The 16027-nt window shown below is 39.9% G+C and overlaps 2 non-coding genes across 2 annotated transcripts; both read left to right on the forward strand.

The window, feature by feature from the left end:
* Positions 1-3545: 3545 nt before the first annotated feature.
* On the forward strand, positions 3546-3618 carry TRNAE-CUC (transfer RNA glutamic acid (anticodon CUC)). The gene has a single exon. It is a non-coding gene; the product is annotated as a tRNA-Glu (tRNA).
* A 3536-nt stretch (positions 3619-7154) lies between these two features.
* On the forward strand, positions 7155-7227 carry TRNAW-CCA (transfer RNA tryptophan (anticodon CCA)). The gene has a single exon. It is a non-coding gene; the product is annotated as a tRNA-Trp (tRNA).
* Positions 7228-16027: the final 8800 nt, after the last annotated feature.

Below are 16027 nucleotides of genomic sequence, written 5' to 3' on the forward strand. Positions count from 1 at the left end.
TGTTAAACTTCAGGTAATAACAGTTGCTGGGAAGAATTTCATTTTCTTTTATGTTGTTTCTGTTGTAGTATCAACAATTCTAATCTTATAAAGTTTAAAATAGATTACTGTCATGAAACATATCAGGCTCTAAAAAATGTATACCCTTTGATTTGGAACCTATCTTAAGGAAATAATCAGAAATGCAGCCAAAGATTTATGTGTAAAATTAATAACTGTTGAATTATTTATGTTAGTGATACATTTTAAATGTATCATAAAAATGATACATTTTAATGGTGGAATATAAGTAGCTCTTAAAAACAATGTTTTCAAATAATTTTGATGACTTAGAAAATACTCTTAATATGCTAAGAAAAAAATATTAGATTGTATCTACAGCTTGACCTCAATTATATAAAAAATAAATATATGTGCACCATTTTAAAAGACTAGACTAGAAGGGTACACCCACAAGTGTCAGCTATTATAATCAATGACAAATTATCTTCTTTTTCCTTTTCTGTAATTTTGAGTTACTCTATAATTATTCTATAATTAACTACTTTCATAATACAGAAACTAAATAATTTTAAATGATTATCATTGGGGTTCAATATCAGCCTCAAATGTTGGAAGTATCCTAGCACTGAGCTACTCTGTTGTAAGGCAAGGGTTGGAAGAAGGACACCATCCACACTACAGTTGCAAGTGAACAAGGGGTGCCCATGGAACCCAACTTCCAGATCAGTTTTAACCAGAAAATGCATGCAAATCATTTAAGGCCCTTCATTTCTCTGTATATAAGGAAAAGCTATATCTAAATACAAACTGAGTTAGGATATATAAGAAATGCACACATAAGAATATAAGAAGAGATTAAAAGAAAAGCAATGGAAAACTAAAAGATGTAAAATGGAATAAAATAAGTTCTCTGAGGACAGACCAAAAATATTCAAGCAAACAAAACAAAACCAAAACAACAAACCAAACAAAACCAGGAATCTGTCAACAAATCAGTAGTAAACTTTACAGGCATAATTCTCTTTTGAGAGACACAACTTACAAGGAAGGATTAAATGTGTCCAGAGAGAAAAACATCTTACCTTAGAGCTCACCTTGTACAAGGTACTCAGTGAGGTATTGGCAGCTTTTAGCAGTTCAGCCAGGACTGTTCTCTGAAAGTGGATGTGCTGATGGATTTATTGCCACCTGTTATCTGGGGATGGGATGTCATGTGTACCTTTTGTCCACAAAGATTTAATTGGAACCTAGCTCCCTGCATCACAGGCAGGAAAGCAGCACCGAAGAGGATAAAGAGAGGGGAGAAATTATCCTAAATAAAGAGGAACTGGGCTACACCATTTTTCATTCATGTTTATCTATCATCAAACACATTAACTTTTGTCTGGGTCTGAATACAAACTGGAAGACACAACGGAACAAGGGTACGGTTCCTCTCGCTTGTTACTTAGTCAAAGAGGCTCCACATACCCAACTGCTTTCGAGAAAGAAACAAATCTTACAACACCTGCAGGACCAAAAACAAAAGAAAAACAAAAAACAAACAAAAAAAAAAAACTATGCATATTGTTCTCAAGTATAAAAACCCAACACCTATGGTCTCTGTGGAAGCACAGATTGCGCACTTCCATCTTTATATCCCAATACTAGCTCAAAGCCTGGCACGTGGAAGTCTCCAGTAAATATTTGTTGTATAAATGACTGGATGGATGGTTACACGAGAGAGTATGGCTCATTGTGGAATCTTCGAGTGGCCCTATAGATCTATACTCTTATGACATTAAGAGTCATCAGTTGGGCAAAGAACGTAAATAATTTACAAAAGAGCAAATGGAACTGTTGACCAGAGTAGCAGCAGAGACTTCCTAACTGTGGAATTTGTAGCCCCTCTAATTGTCTTAATTAACTTGGGAACTTTCAAGTTCAGGCTTAAAAAAAAAAAAAAGAAAGAAAGAGATTTAAAGGAACCCTGGAAAGAAAAATAGGAAGGAATCAATAGAAATAGGAGGAGGGGAGTGTATGCGTTTGCTATTGCTGATATAACAAATTACCACAAACTTAATGGCTTATAACAACACAAATGTATTATCTTAGAGTTCTGGAGGTCAGAATTCCAAAATAGGTCTTATTGGGCTAAAACTCAAGGAGTTGGCAGAGGTGCAATTCTTCTGGAGACTCTAGGAGAGAATCTGTTACCTTGCCTTTTCCAGCCTCTAGAGGCCACCTTCATTTCTTGGCTCAGGGTTCCTTTCCACCTTCAAAGTCAGCAACACAGCATTAATTGTCTCTCTCTCTCTCTCTCTCTTCCATTTAACTCTCTGTCACTCTCTCTCTTAGCCTCTTGTCTCCCTCCTTCACTTAAAAGAACTCATGTGATGACATTGGCTCATTCAGATAATCCAAGATAATCTCCCCATCTCAAGATCCTGAACTCAATCACATCTGCAAAGGCCCTTTACCATGTAAGGTAACATATTCACAGGTTCCAAGAATATGGTGTGGACATCTTGGGGGGAAGAAGGGTCATTATTCTGCCTACTGAAGGGAGCATGGCATACGGGCTCCCTTACATTGCTGTTGCCTTGAGCCTCTCTGAAAAGAGGGCATTAGGGCCAAAAGATAGAGGAGCGTATTAATAATAAAGACATTTACAAGATTCTGGGCGTAAGGCAGTGTCATGCTGGAGCCCAGATGACACTTCTACCGTGATGCCCTCCAGCCTAAGTACAGCTTTGGTACTCTTGAGGTCTCAGGGCAGCCACCAGCAAAGCAAAGCTGTGTGTAGAGAGCATTAGCTGCAAAGAGCTTGTGTAGAGCACCTCCACAGGGAAGAACAAACTGTTTTGAGAGACCACCAAACTGCAAATGACCCATATAGTTGGAAAACCATGGTTTAGAGCAGCGGTCCCCAACTTTTTTGGCACCAGGGACCGGTTTCATGGAAGACAATTTTTCTACTGAGAGGGCCGGGTTGGGGAGGGGAGATAGTGCTGGGATGATTCAAGCACATTACATTTATTGTACACTTTATTTCTATTATTATTACATTGTAATATACAATGAAATAATTATACAACTCACCATAATGCTGACAGAAGGCAGAGTTCAGGTGATAATGCGAGCAATGGGGAGCGGCTGTAAATACAGATGAAGCTTCACTCACTTGCCTGCTGCTCACCTCCTGCTGTGCAGCCCTGTTCCTAACAGGCCACAGACCGGTACCGGTCCGTGGCCCAGGGGTTGGGGATCCCTGGTTTAGAGGAGCTGAGGGCCTGAGAGACCATGTACTGGCTAAGAATCATCATACTTTGGGCATTAATAGAAATCATAGCACCAATAATAATAGCTATCATTTACTGAGCCCCCCACTACATAGCAGACATGTTTCTACTATATGCATATATTATATATTATATATATCTCAGTTAACTGTAACCATGCTAGTATTCACAGGCTGGCCAAGTTTGGAGTGTTCTCATAAATGCCCATCACTGTTAATAATCACGGTGTTGTCTATCAAACAGAACTGAGGTCTTGGGATTTCCCTGGTGGTCCAGTGGCTGAGACTCTGCACTCTCAATGCAGGGGGCCCAGGTTCGATCCCTGGTCAGGGAACTAGATCCCGCGTGCTGCAACTAAGAGTTCACATGCTGCAAATGAAGATCCCGCATGCCACCATGAAGATCCTGTGTGCCACAACTAAGACCCAGTGCAGCCAAATAAATAAATAAATATTTTTAAAAAAAGAAAAACGAAATGAGCCCTTATCTTCCTCCTGTTTAATTTTCTAATGTAAAAAAAATAAATAAATAAGGACTTCCCTGGCGGTCCAATGGTTAACACTCCATGATTCCAGTTAGGCGGGGACAGGGGTTCAATCCCTGGTTGGGGAACTAAGATCCTACATGCTGTGCAGCGCAGCCAGAAAAATTAAAAAAAAAAGCTGGTGTGAATATGGGGAAATGTAAATTCATATACACTATTAGTGTGCAAATAGATACAATTCTTTTAGAAAGCAATTTGGCTTTCTATCTCTTGTCTTTCTTTTTTTCTTCCCTTTGGAAGAAGTTCTTTTTTTTTTAATTAACATATAGTTAATTTACAATGCTGTGTTAGTTTCAAGAGCAAAGTGATTCAGCTATATATATAGGTACTTATATATATATAATTTTTCGGATTCTTTTTCATTATAGGTTATTACAAAACATTGTGCTATACAGTAGGTCCCTGTTGTTTACCTGTTTTATATATAGTAGTGCGTATATGTTAATCCCAAACTCCTTATTTATCTCCCCCCCAAATCTCCTGTCTTTCAAGTTATAAAATGTCCATATCTTTTAAACCTAGTAATTTCACTTTGTAGGAATCTACGAATATAAAGTAAAATATGGGGGGAATATCACAGGTACAAAATTTTTAACAGCAGTGAGGGAAAAACTGGAAACATTTCTAATGTCCAACTGTAGAAAAGATTTAAGAATATGGGTTTGAAGGACTACCATGTTGCTGTTAAAACAGAGAAAGAAAGATTATTATGGAGGCTATATATCAACCTGGAAAAAATTATATATGTTTATACCTAGATATTACAATGGAAAGTAAAAAGTAGGGTATAAAACTTCATGTAAATTCACAGCGGCATTGTGCCCAATTGCCAAAAGGAGGAAGCAACCCAAATGTTCATTGGTGGATGAATAAACAAAATGTGATATTGCATACAGTAGAATATTATTCAGCCTTAAAAAGGAAGGAAGTTCTGACACATGCTACATGGATAAACCCTGAGGACATTATGCTAAGTTTAATAAGCCAGTCACGAGAAGACAAATATTGACTTCACTTATTTGAGCTAACTAGAGTAGTCAAATTCATAGAATCCGAAAGTAGAAAGGTGGTTTCCAGGGTCTGGAGGGAGGAGGAAGTGAGTTTTTGTTTTGCAAGCTGAAAAACGTCCAGAGGTTGGTTGGTTGCTCAACAACGTGTATATTCTTTTTTTTTTTTTTTTTTTTTTTGCGGTACACGGGCCTCTCACTGTTGTGGCCTCTCCCGTTGCGGAGCACAGGCTCCGGACGCGCAGGCTCAGCGGCCATGGCTCACGGGCCCAGCCGCTCCCCGGAATGTGGGATCTTCCCGGACCGGGGCACGAACCCGTGTCCCCTGCATCAGCAGGCGGACTCTCAACCACTGCGCCACCAGGGAAGCCCCCAACGTGTATATGCTTAATGCTACTGAACTGTCACTTAAAATTGGCTAGGGTAATAAATTTTATGTTATGTATATTTTACTACAGTTAATGTTTTAAACTTTATGTGCATTGTCATTATATATCTCTAAAGATTCCATATACATAAAACAAATGCACCGAAGTTATATTAGTGGTTATCCTAAATGGCAAAAATTAGAGGAGATTTTTTATTTATTATCCAAATTATAGTGGGAAAATTTTGAAATAAAAAGTCACCAGTAAAAGTAAGAGCTTAGTCTGTGTGTAATTAGACTGGTAGACTCTGAGCCTCCAGGACTAATGATTTCTAGTCAGAGCAGCCTGTTGAGAACAGTCTAGAACTGAAATGGAACTTAGAGGCTCTTTGACAGCGGCTCTGTTATCACTCCAATTAAAGTGGCTGGAACACAGCATCCTCAGACAGATAGCTTTTTTCTGAAGACCAAATCACACGTGTAACCTAACTATACTTACGTTTGGCTTCGGCTGATGTGGCCTGCCAGAGTAGATGGTCCTGTGACTCTGACATGGAGGGTGCTTTTGTTTCTCCTTGTTTCCTCTTTCTCTTGCTGTACAAATATTTAACCATCAGTTCAGACTTCCTCTTATATCAAGAATATGTCAGCATTCCAGCCTCAGGCTGGAGAGGTCTGGTTCCTGTCACAGGCTTCTGAAAAGAAGGCCAGGGGATTTCTACTTTGTGGCTATCATCTACATGGCACTGTGGGCCCTGTAAGAGGGATCTGTGTCTAAAAACCTGGGAATTGCTGTGTCTCGTAAACTGAGGAAAGAGCTTGTTTCAGATAAAGGGAAACAAGGTGCTTTAAAAAACAAACTCAAAATGAGCTGGAACTTCATTGAATGTATTGTAGAGCAGCGGTCCCCAACCTTTTTGGCACCAGGGACTGGTTTCATGGAAGACAATTTTTCCATGGACCAGGGGTGGGGTGGGAGGGGATGGTTCAGGCCGTAATGCCAGTGATGGGGAGCGATGGGGAGCCGCAGATGAAGCTTCGCTCGCTCGCCCGCCGCTCCTGCTTTGTGGCCCGGTTCCTAACAGGCCGCAGACCGGTACCAGTCCACAGCCCAGCGGTTGGGGACCCCTGTTGTAGAGAACTGGTGGCAAACTCAGCAATAAGTAAGTAGACTGGAGATGGGGTACCAGCATCCTTTTACCTCCCCACAGGCAAACCAGCATCCTTTTACCCTCAGGGATCTTGAGGAAATATAGACTTGCTTATGGAGGCAGCAGACTCAGAAACATTTAAAGCCAAAGAAGATACAGAATCTGCCCCTGAGAAGCCGGCTTCCTTATCCCTAGAGCTAGGTCCATTCAAACTCAGTCTGGATTTCCTTTGGCTAGGGCCACCAAGGGGAGCCTGCAGCTGTCCCATTACAATGTAGAACTTGGTAGGAGGATGCCCATGGCGGGTAGGACTTGCCCATGGGGGACTCTTCTGGCGTGGTTTCTCACCTGCTACCTCAGTCTTTTTCTTTGATTCTTCAGTACGGACCTAAGCCTCATGTCCACACGCCTGGCTATCTGGAACTCTCTACCTACTATCAACACTCCTTCATCTTTTCTTCCCTGGTGAGGACTCTCCTTTCTAATTCTTTACTGCCTCTCATTATGTCATTTCAAAATCCTCCCTTAACTATCAAGTTTCAGCCTGGCCATCTTCCCCTGATCATCAGAGGGTACCATCTCTGCCTAGTTTGACTCAAGCCTGCTCTGCTCAGGACACACAGCCTCAGCTACATTTACCAGTCAGCGTCCCCACCTCCTTTCCTTTAGTGCCAATTGCAACTATGCAGGGGGGACAAAAGGATTATTATGGGATCATAATCATCTGTGTGCAATTTTTGAAACTTGTAAAGGACTATAGAATTTAAAGAATCTTTCATTCAATAAATAAAAATAGGGACTTCCCTGGTGGTCTAGTGGTTAAGACTCCAGGCTTCCAGTGCAGGGGGCCCAGGTTTGATCCCTGGTCAGGGAACTAAATCCCACTTTCCACAACGAAAAGCTCCCATGCCGGAACTAAAGATCCCACATGCCGCGATGAAGATCCCACCTGCTGCAACTAAGACCCCACGCAGCCAAATAAAGAAATAAATATTTTTAAAAAAGAAAGAAGGAAGGAAGGGAGGGAGGGAGGGAGAGGGAAAGAAAGAAGGAAAGGAAGGAAGGAAAGAAGGAAGGAAGGAAGGAAGAGAAAAGAAAGAAAAGAAAAGAAAATGTTAAAAAAAAAAAAAAGAAGAACTCCAAACAAAACAAACAAAAAAAACAAGACTGGCCAAGAGCCAGATGCAGAGATATAATATTTTATGGCACTTGTGACATTTTTCCTTGAATTAGAGTTATCTGCTTCTAGACTGTAAGCTACTCAAGAACAGGTTTTTATCTTAGTCATCTTTGTATTCCACACAGCACCTGGCATCTTGCCCAGTAGAGATGCTCTGTAACTATTTGTTACTGTTATTGATGATGATAATGAACATTCTTGCCTCTCTAAGCATTAAGACTGGCTGAGGTATTGGAAGCCCCCCCGGAAGGAGACTTGTACTTTCCCAGAGCCTCATTGCTTAAGAATGGGAATAAAGAAATTCAAACTTCCATTAGAAATGCAGCTCCCAAACCTACCCATCCCTGACTGTGTGAGCAGAATTTCACAGGCAGGACTGCGAGTTTTAAAATCCACCACTAACCCTTAGCATCTTAGCCTCAGTCATGGCTTCTTATTAACTTTAATTAATAGACTAGAATTGGAAAATCTACCATCCCACAAACCATTGATCAGACAGCCTGTGGAAATGTCCATGACTTTAGTGGGATACGAAAGGCCAATGGTAAATTCTCATAGGAACAAAGGCCATGTTTTCTATAAATATCTTTCTATAAATACCAGGAAGCAGAGAAGAAGCCCCTGAATTAGCAGGGTTTGGGTCCTGGTTCTGCCATTTACTAGTTGTGAGACTTTGGAGAAACCACCTAACTTTTCTTTGCCTCAACTTACAGAGTTTTAGTTAACTTTGCTAATTTATAGAGTTCCTGTGATGATTTAGTGAGAAAATTAACAACAAGCACTTAGAAGAATGCCTGTAACATCATAGCGCATAATATTACATCCTATGCACTTATCAGAAAAACAGTAACACATTGACTCTGCTCTGACTGAATTTCTCTAATTGTTGGGGAAATATCCAAACACTAAGTTCCCTAAAATAAATTGCTCTTCAAAATGTACTATCCACCATGAACTGCTTCAGAGCTGTTACGTCTTGCTAACCATGAGAATTTATCCATCTTGCTCTAGAAACACATGGGACATGCAATATTGCTCCTCTAATCCAAATTGGCCCCAAATTCTGTCTAACCAAAAAGATCTGCCTTCCTGTGGAGACTAATCTGACCTCGGTAAATCCTAGCTGACCTTTCTCTTACCAGTTAGACAATGTAGCATGTCATCCATGCTGTTTTACATATTCTCTCTGTCAAATCATGTGTGTTAATCTTGTCTCTACAATTTAGCCTTTAGCTCCTTAGCAACATACTTTACAGTAATGTCACCTTTGCTTTAAAGATGTGACACAGGCCCAGAGACACTGTCTGCCTGAAGACACTGAGCTCGGCCCAATGTACTTACTACTTGAGAGCAAGAACATGGCCTCTAGTTCTTCTGAGGTTTTCCAGTGCCTAGCACGATGCTGAGTGCATTATCAGTGCTCATTCAAAATGCATTTCTTTTAATTTATTTATTTATTTTCGGCTGTGTTGGGTCTTCATTGCTGCTCACAGGCTTTCTCTAGTTGTGGTGAGCGGGGGCTAATCTTTGTTGCGGTGCACAGGCTTCTCACTGTGGTGGCTTCTCTTGTTGTGGAACACGGGCGCTAGGCATGTGGACTTCAGTAGTTGCAGCACACGGGCTCAGGAGTTGCAGCACGCAGGCTCTAGGGCACCAGGGCTTCAGTAGTTGTGGTGCGCGGGCTCAGTAGTTGTGGCTTGTGGGCTCTAGAGCGCAGGCTTAGTAGTTGTGGTGCACGGGCTTAGTTGCTCCATGGCATGTGGAATCTTCCCGGACCAGGGCTTGAACCCATGTCCCCTGAGTTGGCAGGCAGATTCTTAACCACTGCACCACCAGGGAAGTCCCAATATGTATTTCTTGATAAAAAATGTCATTCAAGCTTTCACTGCACCTTCGCAATGAGTACATCCTAAGTAAGCAAGGAAATAAGGCCCTTTTCTGGCAATGGTCTGACTGATGTTGAGACAGTACAGGCACATTGCCATGACACCTTAAGGAAAAGTGGAAATGATCCAAATTAGAATAAATCCTTAGAACTTTTCCTGAGAATCCCAGATGTTCCAAGTCCAGCTTGTCCCCAGGTCATCTTTGCAACTAAAGAGGGGGCTTCAGACACCAGGTCAGAGCTCAGGTCTTGGATTCTCATTTCAGATCATCAGAAGCCCCCACCTGTCTTCGAAATAATTTGGTCTTCTAAAGTTCCCCTACATGGGGATAGAACAGCCCATCTGTAACTAGCCTGCATCAGAGGGAATCTTCCAGACTTATCCTAATGTGTATACAGGTGACAGAACCAGAACTGGGCAGCTAAGGAGACTATGGAGCAAAAAAAAGCATGGCCTTGGGCTTCCCTGGTGGCGCAGTGGTTGAGAGTCCGCCTGCCGATGCAGGGGACACAGGTTTGTGCCCCGGTCCGGGAAGATCCCACATGCCGCGGAGCGGCTGGGCCCGTGAGCCATGGCTGCTGAGCCTGCGTGTCCGGAGCCTGTGCTCCACAACGGGAGAGGCCACAACAGTGAGAGGCCCGCGTACTGCAAAAAAAAAAAAAAAAAAGCATGGTCTAAAGTCTAGGTAGGTTCAATTGTCTTCCTAGTCCTGCTACTGCCTTGCTTCTGGAACTTGGGAAATCACTTTATTTCCCAGAGCTTTGGTTCCCTCATTTGTAAATTGGAGAGTTAGGTCTAGTTGATTCCCAAGGTCTATTCCAAGTCTAACAATCATAAACTAGTCTTAGAGGTAAAACAATGAGTTCTCATCGAATGTTGACTCTGTGTCATCCTTTACTACTTTATTTGCCGCAAATTCCTTCCAGGTCTCTGCAATACAGAACTTTTCATTTGCCTGACCACATGCTTACTTTACCACTAGTTGAAACTGCTGCCTGTTAAAAAGAAAACTGTAACATTTTAAAAAGAAGTACCTTAATATTTCTAATTTTATTTCTGATTAGAAGTGTAATGTAGGATCATACCAATAAAATGACAAATATAAAGAATGCAAAACATCCCATAACTCAGAGGTAGATACTGGTAACATCTATATATGTTTCTGTCCAATAATTTCTCTAAGGGTATATGTATACCTATAGATAATAGAGATTATACTGTGTATGACATTTTCTATAGAATTTCTACTCAATACTGTATTGTGAAAATTTTTTCCATGTTTGAGATATTTTTCTGTCTGTCCTAAAGTCTGAGTAATATTTCAACAAATAAATGCATCAGCATTTATCCAACTGATTCATTTTGTCTGGAACATTTGGGATGAGAAAGGGCTATCTTGATCTGGCAACAAAAGAAAGTCTTTGACAAAGGGCACCCAGAGTTTCAAGACACTTTTTCCCACTACCAGAGAATGATACAGCCAGCACCTGGTAAGGGAACTTCCAGCCATTGGCCTCTTCTTGGGTTTATATGCTTAAACATTGCACTGTTCACACTTAAGCAGTCATGTTCTAATCATAGGGGGCCCTCTGCTGTCCCCTTTCTTTCCACAACACATTAGTGACCCTAGTGACAATGAAAGTAACATGAAATAGAACAAGAGATCTCAGTTTTCAGGAGGTCAAAGTATAGTTTCCAGCCTATAGAGCTCACTCTGCATCTGATGGTCAGAATTAGAAAATACCCAACACAGAAAGAGAAATATATATATATATGAATTAATTAGCTCGCTCTCCCATCTCATGCTGAAATTTTTATGTTGATTATCTTACACTGGTTTATGCCTTGTTACATGGAAATGTACAGACCTAGTGATTTGATTTGCTGTGGTTTGTCTTCATAATGTTTTCCTTGATGAGGATTTTCCAGCAAATGAAGAAAGACAAATATTATATGGGAAAAATTAGGTCACTGGCATGAGCTTTTCTTCCCCTGCCCTTCTATAATTTTCTTCCTCTTAATCATTTGTGAAAAAGAGTAAGTGTTTGCATTTCTGTTTGCACTGTTGATTTCTGGAAGCCTTCTTTTAAATTCTTGAGAACTATGGCAAGAAATCTTCCCAAATGACATATGGAGACTCAGAGACAAAAGGAATTGGGGATTGGCTCCGGGTCACACTGTGCTTATGTGGACAGTCAACACTGAGACTGGGGCTGGTGACTCTGAGTCTCATGTTCCAACCACATTCCCTGCTGCTGAGGCCAGCTGGTCTTGCATTCTTTGGGATAAAATAAGGATAGGATTTCAACAAATAATAAGAGGACAGTAACCAGTACACAATCTGATAGGGTGAGTGTTCCTTAGGAAAAACCCTCCATATAGAAGTATAAAATTAGTGGAGAACTGTTCATCCTTAGGAAAGGAGAACCCCATTTGCATTCATCTACTAGATATTCATTATGTATTATGTGCAAGTTACCTTGCTAAGTACTATAGACAGAAGACACAAGATAATTATAAGATATAGTCCCTGTTACTTCCCTGTTAGAGTAGTGGTAGGAATCCACCTGCCAATGCAGGGTACACAGGTTCGAGCCCTGGCCCAAGAAGATCCCACATGCCACAGAGCAACCCATGTGCCACAATTACTGAGCCTGTGTTCTAGAGCCCGCACACTGCAACCACTGAGCCCACGCACCGCAACTACTGAAGCCCATGCACCTAGAGCCCGTGCTCCACAACCAAAGAAGCCACTGCAATGAGAAGCCCGTGCACCGCAATGAGGAGTAGCCCCCTCTTGCCGCAACTATAGAAAGCCCATGCACAGCAACAAAGACGCAACACAGCCAAAAAAAAAAAAGATATAGTCCCTGCTTAATACAATCTAGTCAGGTAGCTATGCCATTTATAAACCTCTTAGAAAACAGCCTGACACATAGTAATTAATATGTACATGATTGATCAAAGTATACAATAACAATGCTAGTTAAAACATATTTAGCCCTTGCTATTTGCCAAACACTTTGCAGTAATCTCTTTTAATGCTTATAACAAGCTTATAAAGAAGGTAGTATTATGATCCTCAGTTTGCAAATGCGACCTAGAGACAATAAACAAATAAATTTTTGTTCCAGATCATAGAACTAAGAAAACCAGGACTTCAACTAAGTTGTCTGGCTCCAGAGCCTCTTAAACATAATACTGTATTCTACCCCCTCCACCAGGTGATGCTCCCTGTGTGAGTGTATGAGACTGGACATTTAACATTCTAGAACAAAAAATTAGGCACCCCCCCACCACAAAGCCCCGCAATATCAATTATTTATATCACTGCACTGTCTTCTGATTATTAGCAGTGTACAAAAGTGTTGCAATTGGTCTATATCTGTTTTAGCTCTTTTCACTCACTATTATTTTATATAAATAGTTCCATACACTTAAATTCCACTAGCTTATACATCATATGCATGCCAGTAGCCATTAAATATAGAATCCTTGTCTAGTTCATTATTGCTAGATATTTAGGTTGCTACTTCATTTTCACTATGATGAATAACCATATTGCCATAACAAGCTATAAACATATTCCTTTGGTTAATAAGCCCATTAGTGAGATTGCTCAAACAAATTATTGGATCAAACACTACGAACAGTGTTGTGATCCCCGACCCACAGCAGGTTGCTCTCCAGAAGGACTGGCCAGTTTACAAAGCCAGGAGAAACGTGTTGGTGCATCCCTTAGTCCCTAATCCTGCCAGTGCTTAAAAAAAGAATCACTGGGTTAGTTTTGCTAATTTAACAAATACAGTAGAACCTCACGCTGTTCCAGTCTGAATTCCTTCATTATTAGGGAAACTGTTCCATAATTTCCTAACTATATTTTTCTATGCGTAGAATATTTGTTTTACCCTTTGTCTTTCTTATAAATTAAGGAAATACTTTTTTTAAAACCATGAGGAACAGTGTATAAATATTAATCCTCTAAATGAGAAATTCTCATATTCAGTTTCACTTGATTAATAGTTTTGAATTACCTCAACTCTATACAGATACCATCATAGGACCCTAAGACATTATAAAATAAAAATAACAGTAATTGTCTAAAAAGTTGGAGATGGTGCCAAGTAATAACAGATATCTGACAGTACCGTATAGAAATATGATTCTATAAATGGAAATACCACTTTTCCAATTACTCAATGATGCTCAGCTATTTTGTTTTCTTTAAGTTTCAGGCTCCTGTGAGAATCTGACAAAAACCTATGGGTCATCTCCATAAAAGATACCCATATGCATACATTTTGCACAAGGTCTCATAGATTTCCACGGGTCCCCAGTTAATCATTCCCGTTACAGCAGTGTTATCTCTATCATTTTTTTCTTCAAAATGTTTCTCCTAACTACCCTCTTCTCTACATCCCATTGCTGACCCCCTTGGTCTGTATCTGAGTTTACAGAGAGGAACGGCACGAGAAAAAAATATAAATGGACACTTACCGTTGCTCTCATTACAGTGATGAGATCCGTGATGGAGTTAAGGCCAGCGTGCCGTGGAGGTAGAGCCATCACTCTACTTCGAGTCATCACTGCTCACCCCAGACAATTACAATGCTTCCTAACTGGTTTCAATCTCTCCTTTGCCTTCTGCCCCAATTCAATTTTTTTTTTTTCTTTTTGCGGTATGCGGGCCTCTCACTGCTGTGGCCTCTCCCGTTGCGGAGCACAGGCTCCGGACGCGCAGGCCCAGCGGCCATGGCCCACGGGCCCAGCCGCTCCGTGGCATGTGGGATCTTCCCGGACCGGGGCACGAACCCGCGTCCCCTTCATCGGCAGGCGGACCCCCAACCACTGCGCCACCAGGGAAGCCCCAAAGAAAACTTTTTAAAAAGTAAAAATCTTGAACTACTCCTAAAATAAAAGGATAAATGGTGTGGTGATAGCTAACAGTCTGGTACTCATATCTGAAACTTACCTACTATTGGAAAAATTAGCATGAGAAGGCCAGATCTGAAATTTTTATAAAAAAGAAAGCTATCATACATTGTATTTGAAAAAAAAATCAGTGCAAACACATATTAAAGGATTAAAACTACATAGAAAGGTTATTAGGTTAAAAGTAGAATTCACTCTCTTATTCATATTCATACATATATATGTATATATATACTTAAAATGTATACAAATTAACCTATTTTACATACTATTTTGCAATTGCTTTTAAATTGCTTTTTTTAAAATTGCAATTCCTTTAGAAAACTTATCTTGGAGGTTTTTTAAAATTACATCACTTAAGGCTAAACTAATTCTTCAAAGGTTGAGGAATACATTTGACTAGATAGGCCATAACTTATGAATAGGCATTTAATTTAGATTATTTCTACAGTTTTTCTATTTCAAAAATGTTTCAATAAATATCTCTGTATATATACACATATAAATACAGATTAATATAGATCATATATAATATATAATAATATATAATGTGATATCTAATTTAATTGAACATATTTGTCAGATATGCACATATATGTATATATGTAATTTTCCTGAGGATAAAGCAAGTTCCTAGGAATAAAATATTTGAATCTGATACCATCAAATTTGTCTTCTAGACACCAATTATGCTTTTAGCAATAAAATTTGAAAATTCTTTTTTTCTTATACTCTTGACAACTTTTTTTTGGGGGGGGGGGTGAAGTAGAAAAGGATAGCTTTATTGCTTTACCAGGCAAAGGAGGACACAGCAGGCTCCTGCCTCGAAAAACTACGTGTCCCTACTCTTGACAACTTTGGACATTAGTTAAAAATTATAGTCATTCCCATGAATTAAAACAAAATGACACCTCATATTATTTCGCCTTTTTTTTTTAAGTATAAGACATAGTAAATGATGCTAAATCTCACTCAAAATTAAGGAGTACTTGCTTCAGTGGTTTGGTCCAAAAGGGCTATGGGTATATGTAACAAAGGTCATGGAGATGAGATGCCCCTAAAGTAGAGTTTAAATAACTAAGTAATGATCACTTCATTTGTAATATGACACCATCATATACAGTTCAATCCCTACAATTTTCACCTATGTAAGAAAGCTTATTGTTTTCCATTAAGCATATATCTTCCCATTATATCACAATGGTCTTCTAATGGCCAAATAAAATGGATACTTGTAGTACTCCTATTACTTCCCTTCTCGTCAGTTTTTGGCATTAACAGTACAGTAATCCCTCTTTAAGATTTTCTCTTCTTTTTGCTTCTAGAACATGTGCTCTGCGTTCTCTCCAACTCTAGTATCACTCCAAGTTTGATTTGATTACAAGATACTCTTCCTTGGTACATCCCCTCACCTTAGTGATCTCTTAAAAGTTGGCCTTTAGTATCTTCCACAATACATCACACACTCTCTGGCTTATCTCTTCTATTTTCATATTACTAACATGGTGATAAGTTATAAATTTTGATCTTGACTTAGCCCAGATAGCTTCTCCTGGGATAGTTACCTATTTAGTTGAATAGAAATCTCATTCTGAATATTCCACAGGAAACTTAACACATCCCCAGACAATTAGCTTTTCTCTTTTCCTCCTCTACCACCAGCAAAATTCCTCACT

The sequence above is a fragment of the Lagenorhynchus albirostris genome, chromosome 7, assembly GCF_949774975.1.
Source record: "Lagenorhynchus albirostris chromosome 7, mLagAlb1.1, whole genome shotgun sequence".
NCBI classification, from domain to species: Eukaryota; Metazoa; Chordata; class Mammalia; order Artiodactyla; family Delphinidae; genus Lagenorhynchus; species Lagenorhynchus albirostris.